Below are 21,240 nucleotides of genomic sequence, written 5' to 3'. Positions count from 1 at the left end.
GGGGCCCTGATTTCCATCTCTGAGGGCTTCATGAGATCTCCCTCTCTCCATGAGTCTATTGATCTCTCCATAAAGTCCCTTTTTCCTCCTTCCACCTGCTACCTCTCGTGCCCTGAATTTCTGCATCTGCCTCTGCTGCACTCCCAGTTCACCGCTTGAGCCCAGTGTATCCATTTCTCTTCCCTCAGCAGTCATAGGGTGTTTTCTAAGAAGAAGCTGCTTATGTTGCTCTTGATTAGAGTAGAAGGTAGCAGCTGGAGTTCAGATATTTCAATTACGTTTATTACAAACTTTGGGTGAACCCACCAGGAGGTTTCCTCCTGAAATATCCGAATGGCAACTCAAATGCAAAACCTTTCATTAAACTCCAGACTATTTTGAAGTGCCTCATGGCCAATGGCAAGCTTTCAGTTATCTCAAATCTCACAACACCTCAATTTTGAGTTCTCCTACCCCTGATTTATTCATAGACCTGGTTTATTTAGCACTCAAGGCTTGTTTGGATCTGCCAAATGTGGAGAGAGAAACTATTTCCAACATGTAGAAAACTCTGCCTTGGGATGTCATATCTTGAAGAACTCCAAACACAAGGAACCACTTTCTTTGCAATATCATTTGGTCTGCAATTTCACTGAGATCTACAAAATGAGCCAGAGCTGCTCATGGTCTCTGCTTTCAGACACCACTGAATTTTCCATGCACATATCTGAGCAGAATCCATAGAGGGGAAAAAAAGTGCTTGACTTTTTTGCCCTGGCTTCCTCCAAAGGATCTCCTCTGGACAAGGATAAAGCATGGCAGGTTTTATTCTAGAAGAGATGACTTTGTCAGTATCATGTCAGCTGCTAGAAAAGTAGGTTAAAATAGAAATTATGACCCTCCTTCACCCTCTCCGCTATATGAATTGCAGAAGATACTCCCCAGGATGGTTATAAACACAGCCAGCCTGTAAAAGCCGTAAAACACTTTGGGATCCCACTTTAAATAAATCAAGCAGATTGACCATTTGAGAAATTTTCCTGCAAAATTTTAAGTAAATATATCCTCAAGCTGAGAATTGCTTCATAGAACAAAGGCCAGGGGTGAATATTTACAGCCCAAGCCCAAAGCATAAAATACCCCCATTCAGACTTTATGACAGAGGTGCTTGAAGCAACTTGAAGTGGAGCGTCACGAATGACCCGTTCCATAATCGTGTCACTTAAAAACCAAATCATTCAGGGGCTTTTATTGTTAGCAATGTCTTTGCAACTGAGACAACATAACACCACGTTTTTCTCCTCACACTACCCCTGAGAGAGTAATTTTATGCAACATTAAGAGAGCGCCTCTTAGGGAAAAAAAAAATCTCTGTGACTTATAAAATAGATGGTGCTTCCTAACAGGCAGGGACAAAAGCAAAATCAGGTCTTCTCTCCCAAAGATGGAGTGGCCCTTCTGGTTTTGCCTTCAAAAATAGCACCTTGCGGACTCTCCGCCACGGGATTTTCCTCCACCTCTGCCCCTGACTGATGAGGAGGCTCGGGATATGCGCTGGGTTGTGCATGGCTTGGGCTTTCTGTGCCTCTGCTTTTCTAATAGCAGACCTTCCAGCTCCCTCTGCTCTTTTTAAAAGGCCATTTGTCTGGATTTTTATTCCTCACTTGCTGCTAATTTCACGCTGTTTACAGTGGGCAGATGGAGTAATGAGTTTATTTTCACATCCTGTTTGTAGCTATACGGCACATCTGTTTCTGCTCTTGCTTACCTCAGTGACACTTACATAAAGTTACTCCTAGTGTGCACGAGTAAGAGAAAAATCTGGCTCTTCCCATTGCGTTAACAGACCCTTGGTTCTTCTTATACGGGTGTCTCAAAGTGCATTTTGTTGAACAAGGAGGTCTGACTCTCCTCCAAGGAGAGCACTTCCTTCACCAAGGAAATGCAGCTGTGTCTGAGGTAGAGAAGTGTGAAGGTGACCCCATGTGCCAGTTGGGAAACGGCGAACAAAATGCCTGGAAAGCACCAACATGGGGCCCTGCCACCCTGCCTTTCTGATCCAGCCAACGCTTGGGCTTCAGATGTTTTAGGAGGAACCACACTGTTTCTCACGGTGCTGTTCAACAGGGGGCTTTGGGATACGTCCCCCTCCCCTCCAGTTTTTGTATGTATTAGGTGTGAATCCTTTTACATCCCTGATTCACGCATAGTCCTAGGGAGTGATGAACACTGTTATTATTTCTGTGACAAGCTGTTGACTCCAGAACATTTGGTGTTTACTTTACAATATTCGCTGCTAAGAGGAGAATAACTATCTAAAATCTCCAACACAGCAACAGGAGTGGTTTATTACCCCTTTAGGTTAGTTGGACATCTTTTACATAATTCTTCCTAAATCAGGCCTGCCCAACCTTGCACAATGAGTACAAGTATGATGCAGAAGGCTCCTGCCTCTCACTCCCCTTGCGCTCAGGCTGGATCTCCTGTGCTCATGCATCCTCCATGCTGTGGGACCCCTTCCCCCTTCTGCTCTGCCACCTCATGTGCCTGCCGCACTTCAGAGGTCTTCTGCTGACCAGACACATCACATGCAACGTGTCATGGTGTGTGAGAGGCTGTCCATGTACAAGCCTTGGTTTGCCTGCAAAGCTGGATGGGTCTTCTCATGCCAGAGGCAGTCTGCCAGCCAGCACATAGGCCATGTAAATAGCTGGGAGAGGACATTGCAAAGTGTACTTGCATCCTGTGCTAATATGACAGACACCTGCAGAACCAGGGTCTAAAGCTTAGGTGGGCACCAGACCATCTCTCTGTGTTCAGCTGGGAGAAATGGCCATCATTGGGCAATCCTAATAGGTTGGGTCAAATTAAATCTGCGGGACAGATGTTAGTGCTTGCTAATAGGCAACTGCCTGATATCCAGAAACTTTCAACTTACCCAGACCTGTCAGAAATAAGTTGTTACACACAGTTGTCCTGGAGTGAAAAATGATGGGAAAGGGAGTCTGGAAGAAATATTCCTACTATTTCCCAAATATGCATAAACCAGTAGAGATGCATGAATGGGCCCAGGTGGCTAATGCAGGTGGTCACTGCTAAACCTTGTTTAGACTATGTTTTCACATCATGATTTTACAGTCAAGTGCTCAGGATCACCTAAGGAACAAGCCCTTGTATACGGCTCCAACTTCATTTCCCATTTACTGTTGAAATAGCTGCAGAGTGTACAGTGGACTGCCTTTCCTCCAAGTGCAGACTTTGGATATGCCTCCACCTGCATACCTTAGATTTTTTTCCAGGAGTGCAAGAAGTTGTGGCTCACAGGTGTCCCGCTCTTCAGGTGTCTCATTTGCAATGGGGTTGAGGCACTCAAGAGTGCTTGAGGCATGCAAGAGTGGCAATCCTACACTGGGAATTTATTGTCTGCATTGCACTAACATGGACTCACATGGGTTCATGTCACTGGCCAAAAACCCTGCACCCTGCCTGGTCTGGGGAGAAGCATACAAATCATACCAGAGCTTCTCCAGTAAACACCTCTGCCATACTGATGGTTGTTCCCCAAACCTGCCTGAGAACAACCCTCCCAGGACTTCCCACACACCTTGTCCAGAACTCATAGCTGTCTTCTGGATTTCCCAGTGCCCAGCAATCCCCTTCGGGATGCAGTTCCCCAGGCAAGGGAAAGTTTCCTTCCCTTCTGTCTGTCTTGCCCTGGGCTTAGTGCATGCACAGTGCTCCAACACCATGAACACTATGAGGGCTGGCTTACTGTTTTGCTGGATTAGATCAGAGCAGCTCTGCAAGGAGGATGACACCATTCATTGCTATCAGCCCTCTGTGGATTTAGATGCGTTTACAAACATACACACATAATGAAATCCCACAGTGCAAACTGATCTTCTTTCGCTAGTGATTCTTCCCAGTCAGCACTGGGGTGGTGGAATTTGCTGAGAACAACTCAGGAATGTAATGTTTGAGGGTGTCAAAGCAATGCTGGAAAGTTCAGGCCAACAACATGCTGCGTGTCTCAAGCAGGCATTAAAAATATGCTGCCTGACTCTTTGTACCTACAGCTCTGACCTTTCTCCCCTTACTTTCAGGTTATAAGCAATCTTTTGTTTGTATTTTCTCAGTGTCTTCAAGCAGAACTTTACAGGCACTGAGGAAATACAAATAAATACAATAGCATTCACTAAGTGTTTCCTTCTCCTCTAATAGCTGATCCATATGGAGGATAATTTACTCATTGCATGGAATCAAAACCAGAAGAAACCACATTCCTTTGATCTGTCTTCCTGCTTATCATAGGCTAATACATGACACCTAGATACTTTAAGAGAAGCCTGAAAACTTGAGATGTCCTGTAGGTCAAGACTCCTGCTGTGGCAGGAATTTTATTAAGCAAGCTATCCCACCTGTCCTTTGGCATGATGGCACTGTACAAGTCAGATGATGCACAAACATTTTTAGTGGGCTATTCTCTGCCCTGTGAGGACTTACGATGCAAAGTGAGAGTGAAATGTGATGGCCACAAGTGTTAAATGAAAGCCAAAGATGGCTTCATGAGTCGGGTTTTAGACATCTGCTGAGATGAACTCAGTAATCCCCAATTTGTCTTTGACAGCCCTTCTCATCTGTAGCTCTCTTAGCCATTTACCAAGAAGGCAAGTGTCACTCTGACTTTGATGAAGCCTGAAAAGATTAAGCAATTTATTTGTCCCCTACCAAGTCAATGACTAGAACCTGGCTGGAAAAAAAAAAATCATGTGCTGGGGCATTAGTTGTTGGATTCTGTTTGCAGACTTTCAAGTTGGAAGAAAATCTGGAGCCCTCTGGCTGTCTGTGGTCTGGTGAAGTTACATCATGCCTCCATTACCCTTAAGGAGAAAAGAATTCTTCATGAAAACTCTCATGATAACTTGGGGTGAAGTCTCCCTAGATATCATTACTCTCCTACACTAACACATCCTTTTTGACAAGGCTTCAGCCTTTGTTTTCTAAAGATGCCTCTGGAATGCCCCTTCCTGCTGGACTGACTCAGCCAGACTAACCACTGAATCAGCTATAAACAATATTTTTATGAAAGGAAGATGCAAATCAGACCATCACACTCAGTGCATGACCCAGTAGCAAACAGTTGTGTACCTATTCCGTATAAGATTAATCCATCTGACCAGAAAGAAGGCTTAAAACTTTTGAGCATCCATGAAGCCTCGAACCAGATACACGCTATTCTGAAATGTGTACTCTGAAACCCATGCCATACAACAAGATACAAGTTTTGGCAGTGAACACGATCCATGTCACATTCGTTGCTTGCCAAAATTTGGGGACACCATGATATTGATATATCGGGGGCTTCAGTCCCTGATTTCTGGTGTAACAGAGGTGCTTCCCCCGTCCCAAAGCTAACCAGTTATACCACCAACAGGAGACAGTGGTTAGCGGGGCTTGTGATCACTAAGATCGTAACATGGGTGCCTAAAAATAAGCATCCAATCCTGTGGGATAACTGATGGTCTCTGGATATCAGCTTCTTGTCTGTGAAGATAAGAGCACATGTAGCAGAGAGCTGTAAGGACAACTGTATTAAAGACTGTGAGGTCTCAAGTGCTAGAGAAGATCTCTAAGTACTTAAAGTAGATACATATAAGACCACAAGTTCAACCTAAGTTTGGCTTTAAAATGTCCTGGCCACATGGTAGAGACATAAAGATTCTCTGCTGAGGCACAGAGAAGCAAATTTAGACCCAAGATAGCTCCTTTTTGGGTCTAGCTCTGGCTGGGTCTGCTAGATCATACCAACTTGTCTTCTTTCCCATTTTGGACCTCTCACATTCCTCGTCCAGGGACCTCCTTATGTGCTGGACAGGGCTCACACATACCCCGGTTCACCCAAAAGATGATGGTGAGCAAGAGCTTTATTTGCATGCCTTCCTGTGACTTCAAGTCTGGTATTTGACCTTCGTATGCTGTAGAAAGCACACCCCAAGGAAGGTGACTCAATAAGAATATCGAGGATTCTTGATATTCAGAATGGTCTTTATTCTTCCTATTAGGTTGATCCCAGGACGACATTGTAGGCATCCTGTCTGTAAGAGAGGAATCCATTATGCATTTTCTTGGAGAGACATGGCACAGTGAGGCAGCGTAACTGGCCACGGCTGCAAAGTGGGAAGCATACAGGTTGCCTGCATCTCTTGGAAAACCTGTCTGATCTCTCCAGAAAGCAGGGAAGAGAGAATGTGTGCGTACACGTGCATGTGCGAGTGTGTGTGTAGAGGGAGGGTTGTGGAAAATGCAGTGAGTATTGTTCATGGCTAGCATTTATTCAGTCAAAAATACAGCTGATGGGAGCATATATGGACTTTACAGCCAAAGCACTAAGTGTATTGCTTTGAATGTGTATGTATTGCTGGCATTTTAAAGCAACTCTTACTGGCATATAAAAATACTTCGAATGAAAGCTGACATTGAAAGAGGAGTCATTATCACTTCAATTGGTGCTCCATTTGGATGAACTGAGAGCGATCTAAAAAGGATAGCAATCATCCGTAATGCTCCATACACGGGTGACTTCCATTTGCCCTGTCCAGTGCTGTGACATTTTCTCTTCCTCTTCGATGTCCTTGAGAGGAGTGTGTGGCCGTCAGAGCTCTCCACTGCAATGGTGAAAGCAACAGTCCTGATGAGGTCTTTTTCTAAGCAAGACCTGGCTATAGGAGCCCCAAAGATAGAAATCCATCCCCCACTGGAGGGGGGGAGGATGTATTTAAGCATGTTGCCACCCTAAAAGGTGGCAAAAAGGGGCAGTTTTAGATGGAAAGCTGGAAACTTAAAAAACCCCATAGAATCACAGAATCACAGAATGGTTTGGGTTGGAAGGGACCTTTATAGGTCATCTAGTACAACCCCCTGCAATGGGCAGGGACATCTTCAACCAGATCAGGTTGCTCAGAGCCCCGTCCAACCTGGCCTTGAATGTTTCCAGGGATGGGGCATCTACCACCTCTCTGGGCAGCCAATTTCAATTGCAATGTTGATGACTTGCTTACTGCCACCATCAAGAAGCCACTGACCTTGGTTGTCAGCTGGGTTTGACACACAGAAAGGAAATAAAAATCCATGTCCCAGGTATAAGTCTAAGGTTAGGAACAAGCGGAGCATTCTGCAAGCAGATGCAGGAAGCATGGGGAGGGTGGCACAATCCTATGTAGAGACACGCAAAGACAAATGGAGGTCTATATGTGGGAACTGGGAGAACTAAAGAATAATTTAATCAAAGCAGTATTCGTGACATCAGCAACATGCTAGATGTTTACAACAGTCTCCTCTACTTGGATTACATGCTCAAGTTCATTATCAGTAATTGCCATGGGGCTGATTTTCCTGTCTTTGGAGGAAAGAAAGTACTATGTGCTCCAACTTTTAGTACAGGCATTTCTCGGGTGCTTCTAATGGCTACATTTACCCTTCTCAAGGCAGAGCAGTGATAAGTGTATACTCCTTAACTACAGTCACTGAGCTGTGAGATCCCCAAAGAGCTTAGTACTGTGGTGTTTGGGGTTCCTCAACATTCCAGACCTGCAGCAAGATTTGTATTTAAAAGAAATATTTCACAGGCCTATGTTGAGTTTGGAGATTGGCAAACGTGCTGTTAACATGTTCTCTTGGTCTCTATTTCCTAGATTAACCTGAGCGTAAGCCCTTTACCTCTTCCCCTTTTGCAAACAGAAATTCTTTTCGCATTGCAGCTTATGCTCAGCTGCCACTAAAATAGCATTCAGGGGTCATCAGCCACAGAACCTGTAGTAACCGAGCTTCTCAGCTATCATTTCATTTTGTCCATGTATTTTTATACATCTGTCTATCTATCTGTGCCTCAAGATCAGCTTAGCTTCCCAGCCCAGATTTGAATAAGCAAGGCAGTCTGATTCTCAGCTTTCTGAGCAAAATTTCAGCTAGCAATGATCAGTGCCTTAAAGGCAGTCTTCTTAAGTCCAGCAGAGTGAGATACAGATCTTTTTCAGAGATGGTAATGGTTTTATACACATATATAAATATATATATATGTAGTTTTTTAACTCCCTTAACTCCACTTTGCTTCAAATAATTTGACTGAAGAATTCCGGCATTCACCAGCTCTTCAAAATCTTGCAAAGTCCTGTCAATTAAGTAAGGACCATTGTAAAATATGACCATTTCTGGAAGCCCATATGCGCCAAATAATGGTTTACTGTTTCCTACAAGATACCTTAATAGAAGGGTCTCTAATAATGCAGTGTCAGAGTACCCTGGATAATCCAACATGTCCACCATATCTGGCTCATCATCATTGTTTTTTCTCTAAGGTAGAAATTATTGACACATTTCACACGTATCCATTTATCCGTTTTCTTTATCTCTGCATTCATTTGTGACCACTGCAATACATTTTTCAAGATCTCACAGATTCTGTAGAATACCTCAGGGCAGTAGTATTTTTGGCACTACTAATTTTTGCATCTTTACGCTGTACTATCAATTACAGTAAGCTCTGAGTTGAATTGATATGTAATTCCAAACCCTTCTTTCAGTTACAGTGTTAATAGCTTTCTGCAATGTCTTGTCTTTTGCCATGGCCTCCAGAAGTTTATTCCCCACTGCGTTTGAGATGAGAGAAAGCTCTTCCAACAGATTTGCATGCGTTATGCTGTTCTCTACATAGTCTTCCAGAACAGACTCCTCAAACACTGTCAGGACCGTGCTGCTCTCAGCTCTTCTTTTCCTGGTTCGCACAAACTGCATGGATGCAGCTGGAAAATGAAAGCTAAACATCCTTCTGCTTCCTGGCACGTGAATGAGCTTTTTGCTTTGGGAACAATGAATTTGGGGTCCATTTTTTGTTGGGATCCATCTTCCCTACCTGGATATTTTTCTTTAACATCTTCTGCAGCAAAGACATCCCTCTATGCATTAAGATTCTGTTTCCAGAGTATTTCTGAAAACCAATGTCACCAGTCTGCAAAGTGCACAAGAGTTTTGTCACACTGTCCTGGGTCATTGACAGAGGGATTTAATGGCCAGGTGGTTCATCTTTGGGTGACACAGCTGGCCAAAACTCAGGTGTGCTTTCTTTCTTCTCTCTCTGACTTCCAAAACTCCCTGTCCAGGTTGGCAGTCCTGTTTCATTTTGAGTCTTTCTGCATAACATCCCAGCAAGAAGAATTGTCATCTCATTTTATTTCAGGAACCGAACTCTGCAAATCTTTCTTATCTGTCAAAGCAGCATTTCTGTAAGCACCTGGCTTTGGCCAGAGTCTGTGTGTATGTCGATTCACTTGCACTTTCTCCCAAATACCTCACGTTTCTGATTTTAAATTAGATTTCTCTTGTCATGTCCCATTTCCTGACCCATTTCTGCAGCCTTTTGTTGTCTTTCCCTTTTGGTGTCCTGTCCGTCCTCCCCCCCTCCCCGATCTTTCAGGATGTCATCTATGTGTATTGCAATGCCCTTATTTCCTTCAAATAATTCTTGCACTTTCCTGTCAAAGTCTCAGGAGCAAGTTAAAGCCCAGAGGGAAATTTGTACAAGCAACATCTCCCATCAGGGGTATTGAAAATGCAGACTCTCAAAGTCTTCACAGTCAGGGCAATTTGCAAGGATGACAGAGGGGCAGCTAACAGCATAAAAAAACCCACATTCTAGCCATTGTCTTGAAAACATCTCCCTTGGCAGGCAAAGGAAAATATTTTCTCTGAATATTCCTATTGAGTTCTTTGGGATCTAATCGCAGTCCAAGGGACTTGTCCTTCTTTCCTGCTGTTCCTGGGGGCAGGCACATTGCAGTGGCTTCTATTTTTAAAAATTATTTTCAGTGTTAGTAGATAGTCCAAACCCTTCCCTTAATTTCTGTCTCATGAACAGAGGAACATTTCTGGAGGCTGAAGCACTGAGTGCTTAGGATCTGACAGCACAGATTTCTATGCCTTGTTCACCAATGCCATTAAAGACATCTTAATACTGTTTTATTTTTCCTTTCTTCTTTTTTTTTTTAAACCAGATTCCTTCTTTTAATGACCTTACTTGTAAGTCAGAACTTCATCTATCTCTTGACTGTGATCCACCCACACTGCTGATGAATTTTATTTTTCAGTTTATTAAAGTTTTAGCTTAACTTAACCCCCCTTCATCCCAGCACTCCGCTTTCCTGGCCTACACTTGTTTGCAATGTATCACTCTCCTGCTCCTGATACCATCCGGTGGTTCAGATTCTTTAAAGATGTAAACGTGAAAAAGGATTTACACTGGGGAAGAAATGAAAACAGTAAAAAAGCTTTCCATCTGTCTTGGTCTCTGACTGCAGTCAGTTCCTGTGGAGGAGATGTTAACCGGGAAGCAGCTGATGGAGTGAGGCTGAGGGTGCGGAGAGGGATGTTTGTGCTGGTGATCCATTCATGGACAGGTACATACTCATAAATTGGGAACAGAAATGTATCGGGCATGAATGTCATGGGCTTCTCCTTCTCTGAGAAAATGAAGCGCAAGACTCTGAACTTCTGCTGTTGCCCAAGCCAGGACATGTGGTGAGTAATGAGATGGGCAGCAGTTCCAAGGAGATAAGCACTTTGAGGACCCTTTCGGACAAGACCTTCAGAATGACATCCAGGCTGCTTCCTGTCATGTCCCACCACACTCTCCATATCATAAGATATTTTCCTTTCAAATACTTTTTTAAAATCCCTCCATGCCGCACAACTGCTTATACAGAAATATGTTCTCTCAGGGGTTGCTGTACCTGTCAGAGAGTCTGTGTATATCAACTACAAGAAATGGCAGAAAAGTAACATCTTTATCTTCCCAATCCTCATCAAGAATGAGATCCCAAAGGAGCTGACAAAGACAAAGAAATGCCCTTTTTAAAGAAGCAGAAGAAGGAACCAGATGAATTATAGACCAATCATGTGGATAAGACTGGCCAGGAAAGTAAGGGGGTGACATGGTACGATTTTATTTTTGCAAGCTATTTGGCACAGGTCCATCTGATGCGCCCATAAGAATGGCCTCTGAGCAATCATGGTAAAGTGGGTGCTCATGAATACTGTGCTCCAAGAAGAAGAGCAATGGCATATTTTCAGACTAAGAAGGTCTCCAAGGGTCTGTCCGGAGTCTGGTACTGTTCAATATTCTCATAATGATTCAGATGACGGAATAGAGAATAGATTTATGTAATTTGTGGCTGACAGAAGATGAGGAGGGGGTCACAAGCAATGTGCAAGACAAGACTGGAATTCAAAATGATCCTGATCTGTTAAAGGCAGTGTCTGAAATCAGGAGGATGACACTGAACAGAAGCAAAAGTGGCACTGGGTGATGTGAGTGCAAGAGGACAGGAGAGAGGAGTAAACGTAGGAAAGGGGTGGCTTGCCTGCACTATGGGAAACATGACCATGAGGTGGGAGGTGGTTACAGACTGAACAAGAAAAAGCAACAGGATGCAAACCAGAAAACACGAGGTCTGGGACATGAGTAGTGCATATTTATCACAGGAAGCAATTATCCTGCACTTCTTAGCTCCAGTGAGGCTCTAGCTGGAGTTTGGGTCCACCTTTTTGATGGGACAACATGTGCTAAGGAAGATGACAAGATCCCAGAGGAATTTTATTAAAATTATAAGTGGTTTTGCAGGCTGAGGAAAGGCTGAAAGAACAGGGTTTGTTTAGTTTAGGATGAAGGCTGTGAAGAAACAAAATCAGAGCACTCAAATATGTAAACAAGACCGTTCAGAAGCTGACAGTGATAGATAGCCCTCCACCACCATGGGATGTAAGATGAGAAGTAATTTTGAGTAAATGTGTAGCAAGGGAGATTTAGTTAGATATTAAGAAAAATGTTATATAGGAAGTTAAAAAGTGGAACAGATTACGGAGGGTCTGTTTAATCCCCAGCAGTGGAATCATTTACAGAAGCATCTGTCAGAAACAGCTCTTGCATCCTCTCTTCTCTGATGGAGCAGCAGGCTTTCTACATGTGGTTCCTTCCCACTATCCATCCCTACAACACTGCCCAGTTGCAGTTATTGAAGACCTTGTGGCTGGTGTGGACTTGTAAAGTGAGAACAGCCACCTCAAAATCAAAGAAACCACACTGGAGTCAGACCTGAATGAAAGGTGAATAAAGTCTGCGTGAAGTCTCACTCTCCCAGAACATCTCCCTCTTCTAGCGGTTAAGCTGATGTTAATCATCAGTGACTTCATTGAAGTATTCAAGATGAAGGTGTGTAAAACCAAAGCTGAGAAGAAGGATACCTGGTAAGACAGTTGAGAAAAAAGCAGCAGCATTTCCTCCTCTGAGGATAATTATGCAGGCTGGTGGTTAGGGACTCTCTTGGGAAGCAAAGGAAATGGGTTCGGAAAACTTTCCATCAGCGAAGAGCTGCAACCACCACACTAATCCATGAAAGACAAGCTGTCTGAGACTGAATGCAGGGTTGGGCATGTGCTGAGCATGGCAATGGGGAAATTTAGCCATTTGGATTATCCTGGAAATGAAATATAGAGAAAGTAGGTGCCTACTGGCTCAGCACAGGGCTCTGCTGGGGATGGTGGAAAGCCCAGTGCTGGGCAAGTTGACCAAGCCCCAGAGAACATCCAGGTCCCAGGAGAGATGGTAGGATGTTTTCCCATTTGTATTTAACTTTCAGATCCATAAGTGCTTCTGCCTTGTTCAATAGATCTGGCCAACACTCCCTATATATCAGCTGCCCATCCATGTAATGAAGAGAGTGGCTCTTCCCTGCTTCACCAGGCTCTAACACAGCTACTGAAGCTCTGTAGCTATCCATTGGCTACCACCAAACACTGGCACTCTGCCACCAAAGCAGCAGAAAGGTGGCTGGTTTTTTTAAAGCACATTTCAGCACCCGCTGGAGTTCTGTATCCTCCTTTGCTGTCCTTGACAGAGAGCTGAGGGAACTGCTGATCAAGGGCAAGCTGAGCCCATTTGTTCACTCCATACCCTCCTTCAACTCAACACCATCTCTGCAGGCTTGATGTTAAGGCAGAGCACGTAGCATCCCCTTGTCCACTCCTGCCAAGAGCAGAATAAGCGCAATGCCTTCAAAGACAGAGGGCTCGGTACATGAAGTTCAGCAAGCTCTCTGAGGGAGCCGTGATGTCCACTGCATCAAACATTCCTAAGAGCATGTCAACATTGTTGGTTCAGCAGGGGCCAGGGCTCATTTTCAGGTTACCATTCTCACTGCAGAGAAGCAAGGAGAAAATGACATTTTCTTTGTTTGATCTCTGGCACTTTCTGGATCAGGAAAGTCCACGGGTGTTGAGTTTGAACTACAGCCAGACTAACAGTTGTTAGCAAAAATGGATAGTATTTGGATCATACCTTCACTGGTTTCAACTCTTATCTATCCTACACATCACTACATATAACTAATCACTGAAAAACCTTCCAGCTCTGCCTGGCTTGCAAAACACAGAAGCATCCAAGATGGGCCAAGGAAACTGTGCAGACCTTGAGCATTCATTGGTAAGGAGAGAATCTCACCCATTTTTAAAGGGTCATTTATCAATGAACTCTTTTCTTAATGTACCTCTTTAAAACATTTAAATTACAGTGCATGCTGCACTGCACTGTTATGATAGAGAACCCAGCCATATGTCAAGCAGGAACTGTGACCCCTTTTTCTGTGATTAAGTTCATTTTTGTTCCATCCACTTTTTTTTTGTACATGATTAACTGGTGAATAAAAAGGCTCTTTTTTATTTTTCTTTGCAAGGGCTGAAGCAGTTTTAATCATATATAATTCAACACTTGCTATGCGATTTGCATTCCCTGCTTTAAGATGAATTTGGCACTAAACAAGCTCTCAATTATTCTCCCCCGCCTCTGTTTTCTCTGGAAGTCACAAAATTCATTCAAACAAAAGTTAACCCCCCTGAAGTTTTATGAAGATGGATGATGATTTAAAATCAAAGAACAGAGATCCTTCGCTTGACTTTACAAAACCAGAGGGTTCCAATATATGTTCTCCAGTGGCACTTTTCCAGGCAGCCTTGGGTTCAAAGACAAAACTGTGTACATGTCTGTATCAGCCCAGGTCATTGCGTCTATCTATCATCCTTTGTTCTCATGCTGACTGTTTTTTGCTTCTGACACTAGATATTAAATATGAAGGCTGGAGTCTGCAAGCCCAAAGCATAAGTGAGGATTAATAAGGCAGAAACTGAGATTAGAGGAGGAAGCCAGATTGGAAAAACTGGAGAAGCTTCTTGCTGAAGAGGCAAGGAAGAGGAAAGGCAGTGAGAAATGGCACTGATGCAAGACAGCTGGAATTCAGGTATGCAGCTATATACATATATGTATTTACATATATATAAGTATGTATTTAAATGTAAGTATGTATATAGGTAGATAATATATATTACAGCATCACTGCAGAGAGGTAGTCAACACAGAGCTGATTAACAGTTAGGCAATCCATAGAGGAACCTAAATTAAGTGTTTGTAGTTACTCTCTAGAAACACTTCCATGCCTTCCTCAACTACAGGGGAGACCAGGGAGCCTCACTTAGCTGTGATCACCCCCATAGCCAACGAGGCTGATGGGGGGAGACAGGCAACAAACATGGGGTGGGAGGTCACAGAAGGGAAAAGGCAGGCTGTGTCAGAAGACCAAAAAGACAAACCCACGAGAATTTATACTGAAATAAACAAAACTCCACATTAAAAGGACATTGAGGCTGTAAATGCAAGGATTCACAAGCTGGGACATGCCATGAGTAATCCAGAAGGAGCTGAAATCCACCCTTCTCATCCCAAACCAGCATGATGGTACAGTCTATACCAATACAGCCACAAAATAACTCCAGTCTATGCGTTAATACAACTTTACACACAGGTGTGTTTCTTTACTGTGTATATCTACATTGCCCAGAACATCAGGGGCTGACTGCAAGTGAGACCAAGAGGTGCTGTTTTAATCATCACACTCAGGTTAAAAATCTACCTTTGGAAGCAGTGCAAGCGTCGTATTTGTACCTCGGTTCAGAGTGCTGCGCAGAGCAGTAAGAAGCAGCATTGCAAGATCTAAGCAGCTTTGGCAAGTCTTTTCAAATACATCTCATAAAAAGGAGAGTGAAAGAGATATTTCATCCAGCTAACTGTTAGTAATAAAAGGCATAAAACCAATGTGGAGGCCACACTACAGGAAACACAGTGGAAACAATATAAGGAAGAGAGAGAAAGAGAGAAGAAAAACTGACCATGTCTTAGGGTTGTTCCAAAACCAGGATGACAGACTGGCTTTCCCTACAGATGCTGGGTTGAGGCACTGGGCAGGAGGCAGGCAGAAATGGGCAGATAATGAACCATGGGGGCAGTGTGTTAAAAACATAAAATAGAAAATATAGAATAAAAGGCAAATATGTAATTATTTGTCATAGAAGGGCTGTACAGAGGAATAAAGTTGGCAGTGGTCTGGCATTCATTTAGCTGCTTCCATCTGAGCAAGGTATCTATGTTTCCATATTGCTAGAGGAGCTGATTGTCCACATGTGGGCACTTAGTGCCGTTTGAGATGCTCTAGGGTATCTGAGACATGAATGGGACGGCAGATGTGACACAGTCCCATGGGAAGTCTGCACATTTCTGGAGCAGCAACCAGAAACCAAGCAGAGCATTAGGCAGGGCAACCAACTCACCTATAGGTAGGCATTCATATGAAATTAGAGGGATATGACCCTTGGAGCTTAATCCTGGCCACATAGGAACAGGATGTTTGCTGGAGGTGCACTGGAACAAAGAGAGATGGCAATGAAAATGTAAGTCCCAGGTGTCACACATGGCCACAGCAGGGATCATTAACTTCATTGTCAGGGGAAGTAGCAAGCTGATTAAAGAGAAGACCTCTGGCTTGTGTCAGGAATTAAATAAAGCATCTGGAGCCAGCCAGCTAGAATCAGGGCTTGCTTAAGGTAGGATGGGCTTTCATAATGTAACACAGCAGCAAAGTGCTAGCAGTGTCATCTGCTATAAACACTGGGTCCCCTGGAAAGCAACATTTCTGAAACACTGAGGAAGGAAACAGCATCCTAAAGTCATGATGTCTTCACCTGAGTTAGACCTGCATTTATGGCAATTACGTGTTCCTTCCATCCTAGAGATCCCAGGGGTGGAAGGAAATTAAATAATAATAAGTTATTAAGCAAGGTTTGAACCTTCATGCTGAACTTTCTCCTTATGCCCTCCCTGTTTCTCTCCTGGAAATCTGTTTTCAGTCTCAGCTGAAATAACCAAAGAATTTTGCTGTAAGAAATGATCTTGTAATGCAAGACAACTTGATCCATACAAAGGTCTAGTAACTTGCTCGAAGGCTTCTCTTACCCTTGTAAAGCAAGAGTCCACCCAGCAACAGGAGCAGAATCCTAAAATTTAATTACTGGCTGCAGTACACATGCAATTATTTATAACACACTTTCAATGATTATTCATAGGTTTCATATTGGGGGGGCGGAGGGAGGGAAGGTCACCAGATTGCAAATAAGCCTGAAATTCAGGCTTTGCTGAGGAGAGCTGGGTGAAGATGATTATGATGGATAATACAAGAGAAGAGCATAAGGGAAATTGATTGTGAAGGTTTACCAGGAACATGTGGACTATTAAAAACTCTATTGCACATCAGTGAATTTCAGACCCTTAAATGGACAGGACCTTTAAAGGGAAATCACATTTTCTATCATCTAATCAGCATAGGTAGCAGTGTGTTTGGTCTCTCTTCCCTGCTCCCTGTTGACTTCAATTGGCCGGTTAAAAAAAAAGTTTAATGTGTAATCTGATATTAAGTGTCATGAAGTTTGAATAGACCAGAGGCAGCTGAAAAAGCCAGGAGCAATAAAGTTCAGCTTTCCTCCTGACTGACTGTATAAAGTCCAGTTAATCATAGCTCTCCTTGAATGGCATTTGTTATTTCAATAACCCTTTTTTTCCCCCCATGTGACATGTTGAGGCTGCTTTCAGCCCCGTACTGCTCTGCTGAAGACAACACAAAATTGTGCCGGCATCTGACTGTGAGGACCCCCTTCCTCCATCACATGATGAAAAGTAATTCAGAGCTGTTTGGGACCTGGCCAGGGACAATACTATCAGTCAGGTCAAGTTCCTCTGCTGCCTTTCACCTTATAGAGTCATACTTCTGTTCACAAGTGCTGTTGCAGTCAGGGGCCAGCGTTCCTGGCTGTGTGCGGGGATAAACAATAAGGCAAAGGGCTGCAACGGTTGCTTTTCATCTTCAAAGTGTTTTTTCAGCTGGGGATGAACTCAAGGTTCCCAGTGCCTGAGGAAGAATTAAGCTCCTCCTGTGTTTCCCCACGGTGCCCTGCTCAATAGCAGAAAGGTCCCTATACAGAAGATTGGGAATCACCGCAGTACCCTTGGGAAAGGAAGATTGCTACACCCATTTAAAACCACAGAAACCACGAGGGAGAGATGACAGCCAGAAGGGAACGGGCATGAGACCAGACCAGACCCACCCATGAAGAGCTGGTACAATCTCAGAGGAGGATCCTGCTGGAAATGCAGAAGATGGGCACGTTTAGGATGTCGGTGTGAGTGCAAGCTCCCTTGCTTGTGTGGTCTCATATTGAGTTGTCAGCAGCTGTTATGGAGCAAGTGAGGCCAAGGAGAGGCAGCAAATTAAGGTGGGCGTTGGTATTGTAGGAATGAAGGGTCTGTGTTGGATGAACAGAGGGTGGATGTGGTCATGGATCAGAACAGAGCTAATATACATAGCCTAGACGTGAGTCAGTGCAAGGTTATTTGGAGTAAAAAAACACCCATGGGTGGAAGAGGGGAAAGGTCTGGGGGGCTTGGCTGCTCCCCTATCAAGACCTGCGTTACAGCCAGGATGTGCGAGCATCGCCATTCTGCTGTGGTCAGCAAGTAGTTGATTAAATCCCTCAGTGCTGTCTGCGTGAGCGAGGCAGGGGCCCTTCAGAAAGCAAGAGGACATATGACTCACAAGTTCAGAGGCCAGGAGGTCAGAGCTGACCTCCTCCCTTACACAGGCCAAAGGATTGCATCGACATACAGTGGTAATGGCCCCTATAATTTGTCTTTGGCTCAAGTGTATTTTCCAAAGAGCCCCCATTGATTAGAAGATCTCAAGAGAGAAAGAAATCTGTTATCATCCTGGGTAGTTTGTTCCAATGGTTAATCACTCTTCTTGCCAAAATGTGCTTCTTTTGGCTCCTTGGGTTATATCTGGCCCAACTTCTTCCCCCACTTCTTGTTATTGCTTTCCCTGTGAGGTTTGAATTTTTTTCCTCCTATTGAAAGCACTTTGATAACACAATCACTGCACCACGCATCTCCCTTCTGCAACAACTTCATTCCTTAAAACCTCTGTCCCTGGAAGGTCTTTGCAGAATTACAAATAATTTCTGCAGCTCTTTACTCCACTGATCCATTAGTTCAAAATCTGCCCTCCCAGGCATGGGGAGGGTGGCCATCCCCACTTTTTTGGCACCCACCCCAGTTGTGCTGGTCTGCTCCAGCATGGATTTTTAATTTCTGTGTCCATGAAGGGTTTGAGATCCACATACATCTTCTCAGAAAATCATGAGGGCTGCGTGTCCACCATGGCCCCTAACTACTTCTCTCTCTGCCAAAATATCATCGTTCTGTGACAAGGGATTGTGGTTTTCCTCCCATCCTAGAAGCCTGGACCCTGCATTCAGCTAAAGAAAAAACTCGTTGCATCTGCCTCGCTTATGTACCAATGATGAGGATTTGTGTCTTCAGTTACTCAATACCTCCACGCTACAGATTGTTATCTTGTCCAAGAACAGTATCAATATTTTTAATCATGCAATTAAAGACCATATCAGAATGGTTATGCACCAGGGGAAAGGAATTAAATTGCACAGACAGCCTTGGATCTGTCATCGCCTGTCTTTTGACTGCTTGGTTTTTCTACCTTAACCTTCTCTAATACGATCAGACCATTCTCCCTCTCCTCCCCCACAAGATATTAGCAGGTGTAATGTACCTGTGCTGACCTCCCACTGTCCTCAGTATCTCCAAAATAAACACTTAACAGCTTTGCAAATTACCCTAGAGAGGGGCACAGGCATCTCATCTCCAGGCATTGCTGAACCCCCTCCCTCCCCAAATCCTCTAAAGAACCCACATGGGGTCAGTAGTGAACACCACGTTATATGCTTTATGCCTCATGAGAGGACACGTAGCCTGTTTTGGAGAAGTGGCACATATGCCTGGTGGGATGGTGTGGTCTGCATGCAACACATGAACCTCAGATGAGGGCTCCTGGTCTAGTTCCTAGCCGTGACACTGGAAGGCCATCAACCATTCCATGCCTTGGTTTCCCCAGCTGGGAGGTGAATTTGGAGATGCTGGCTTCTGCACAGGGATCTTTGAGACCCCAGGTTTACCGCCAGGTAGGTGACAGCCATGGGGTGTTTATTTCTAGTGGTTTTGGAGTGAACCTGGAGCACTCCAGAGCTAGGTCCAGGCACAATACAGAGGTGTCTATGCATGGCTGGTTTACCTGGCCAAGGTGATTATGGCCATATATGGCCTGACTGTGTTATGCTCATATGGCCTGACTGTGCCAGGAGCAGATCCCAAAGAGCAGTGCCATTGATGGCACTCAATGCTCACTGGGGCACAGAGAGCTTCCAGGGTTGAAGAAGGAGCCAGTTCAGAAGTGTCTGATTAAATAAGGATGAAGCTCCTAAATCCTTGAGAGGGTTTTGACCATTTCAGCCTGGTTTTGACTGTTTCCTGGAGCTGGATCAATTTTCTTTCAAGGTGTCTCTGTGTCACTAGTGACCACAGCCATCCCCCCTGAAGTGTTCATGTCATACTTTACCCAGTTCCAGTTTTCTTGCAGCTCTTATGGGGCACTTTTCAGAGACAGACTTAAGGGGAACAGATTTGAGGTGGGTTGAACTTCTCTCTAGCCTGTGAAGCTCACCTGGGTTCAGCAAGCATTGTGCCCTCAAGCCTCCTGTATCTCCTGCAAGTCTAGGATGATGGTTGGGGGCCAGGTATTGAACTAGATGATCTTCTTGCTAGTGATGCAGGTTGCAAACTTAGCCGTCTACCAGCTCTAAGTCATGAACCAGCCACTGTTCCTCTCCATCCACCCCCCCTTCAGACAGTCCCTCTTTAGGTTGCTTTTGCGAGCTGGGAATTTTGTACTACACTTGTGCTGCATATTCCCGGCTGATTGCAATGCCATTCTCTACAAAGAAATCCCCAGTTTCATGAAATCAGAAGCTGGCACAACCGACTGAAGACACGGCTGACTCAGACAACTGTACTGAAGCTATGCTGATTTACACCAGCCTGGGGGAAAGCCACAATCATTTTCCTCTCGTTTGACTGAGTAGCCACGGTGACAAGAGACTGAATAGATGACAAAATAAAACAGATCATGAATCCAGAACATGCAGCTGGAATTTCCCCAGCGGACTCACAATGTGAAACATCCAAAAAAAAGGCCTGTGAAATACGAATTAATGTAAGGGCAAGGTTTTAATCACAGTTACACAACTTTAAAGCCACAGTAATTCCACAGAGCTCAGTCTGGTGACTCTGGATTTTGCTAGTATCACAGATGCCTCTAGTGCACAAGGAACAGACCTTGGTCTTATTTTTGATGGTGTCAGTTCTTCAGTGAAGTCAGTGGCATATAAAAGTATGAGATTAAAGGTAATTTTCATGGGCTGGATGATTTGCTGATGTGACTGGTCATCTCTGCTTCCTCTTCTGGACACACAAATATCTATACTAGGGAAGTTCTGGCCCTGCCAGTGGTCAGCAAGGTTGCTGCAGAATATCTGCTCTAAATATTCAGTGATGTCCTCTTTTTGGTGCAAATTAGGAGTAAAAGATATGAAAATGAAAATCAGGACACTTCTTTTCATCTGCCACTTGCTTATGTAGGACTGTATCCAATGGAGTACCATGGACTGACCTCCTGATGAGCACTACAGGTATTTGCCTGCTCTGAGAGCAGAGCGAAGCCCTCCAAGCCACGTTCAGCAGCAGAAAATCATGTGATGAATGTATCTGTCACATCCCTTGTCTTGTGACACAATTTCCAGAACCAGCACATGTGCAAGTTACATGGGGACTCACATGCTGCAGGCCAGACTCTTCCCTGGTGTCACCACAGTAAGGCCACCAGGTTGCATGTGGGATCATGCATTATGGTTTGGGAGTAGAGGAAGCAGCAG

Source organism: Ciconia boyciana, chromosome 5 (genome assembly GCF_034638445.1).
Source record: "Ciconia boyciana chromosome 5, ASM3463844v1, whole genome shotgun sequence".
Taxonomy (NCBI): Eukaryota; Metazoa; Chordata; class Aves; order Ciconiiformes; family Ciconiidae; genus Ciconia; species Ciconia boyciana.
This window is presented reverse-complemented; position numbering follows the sequence as displayed.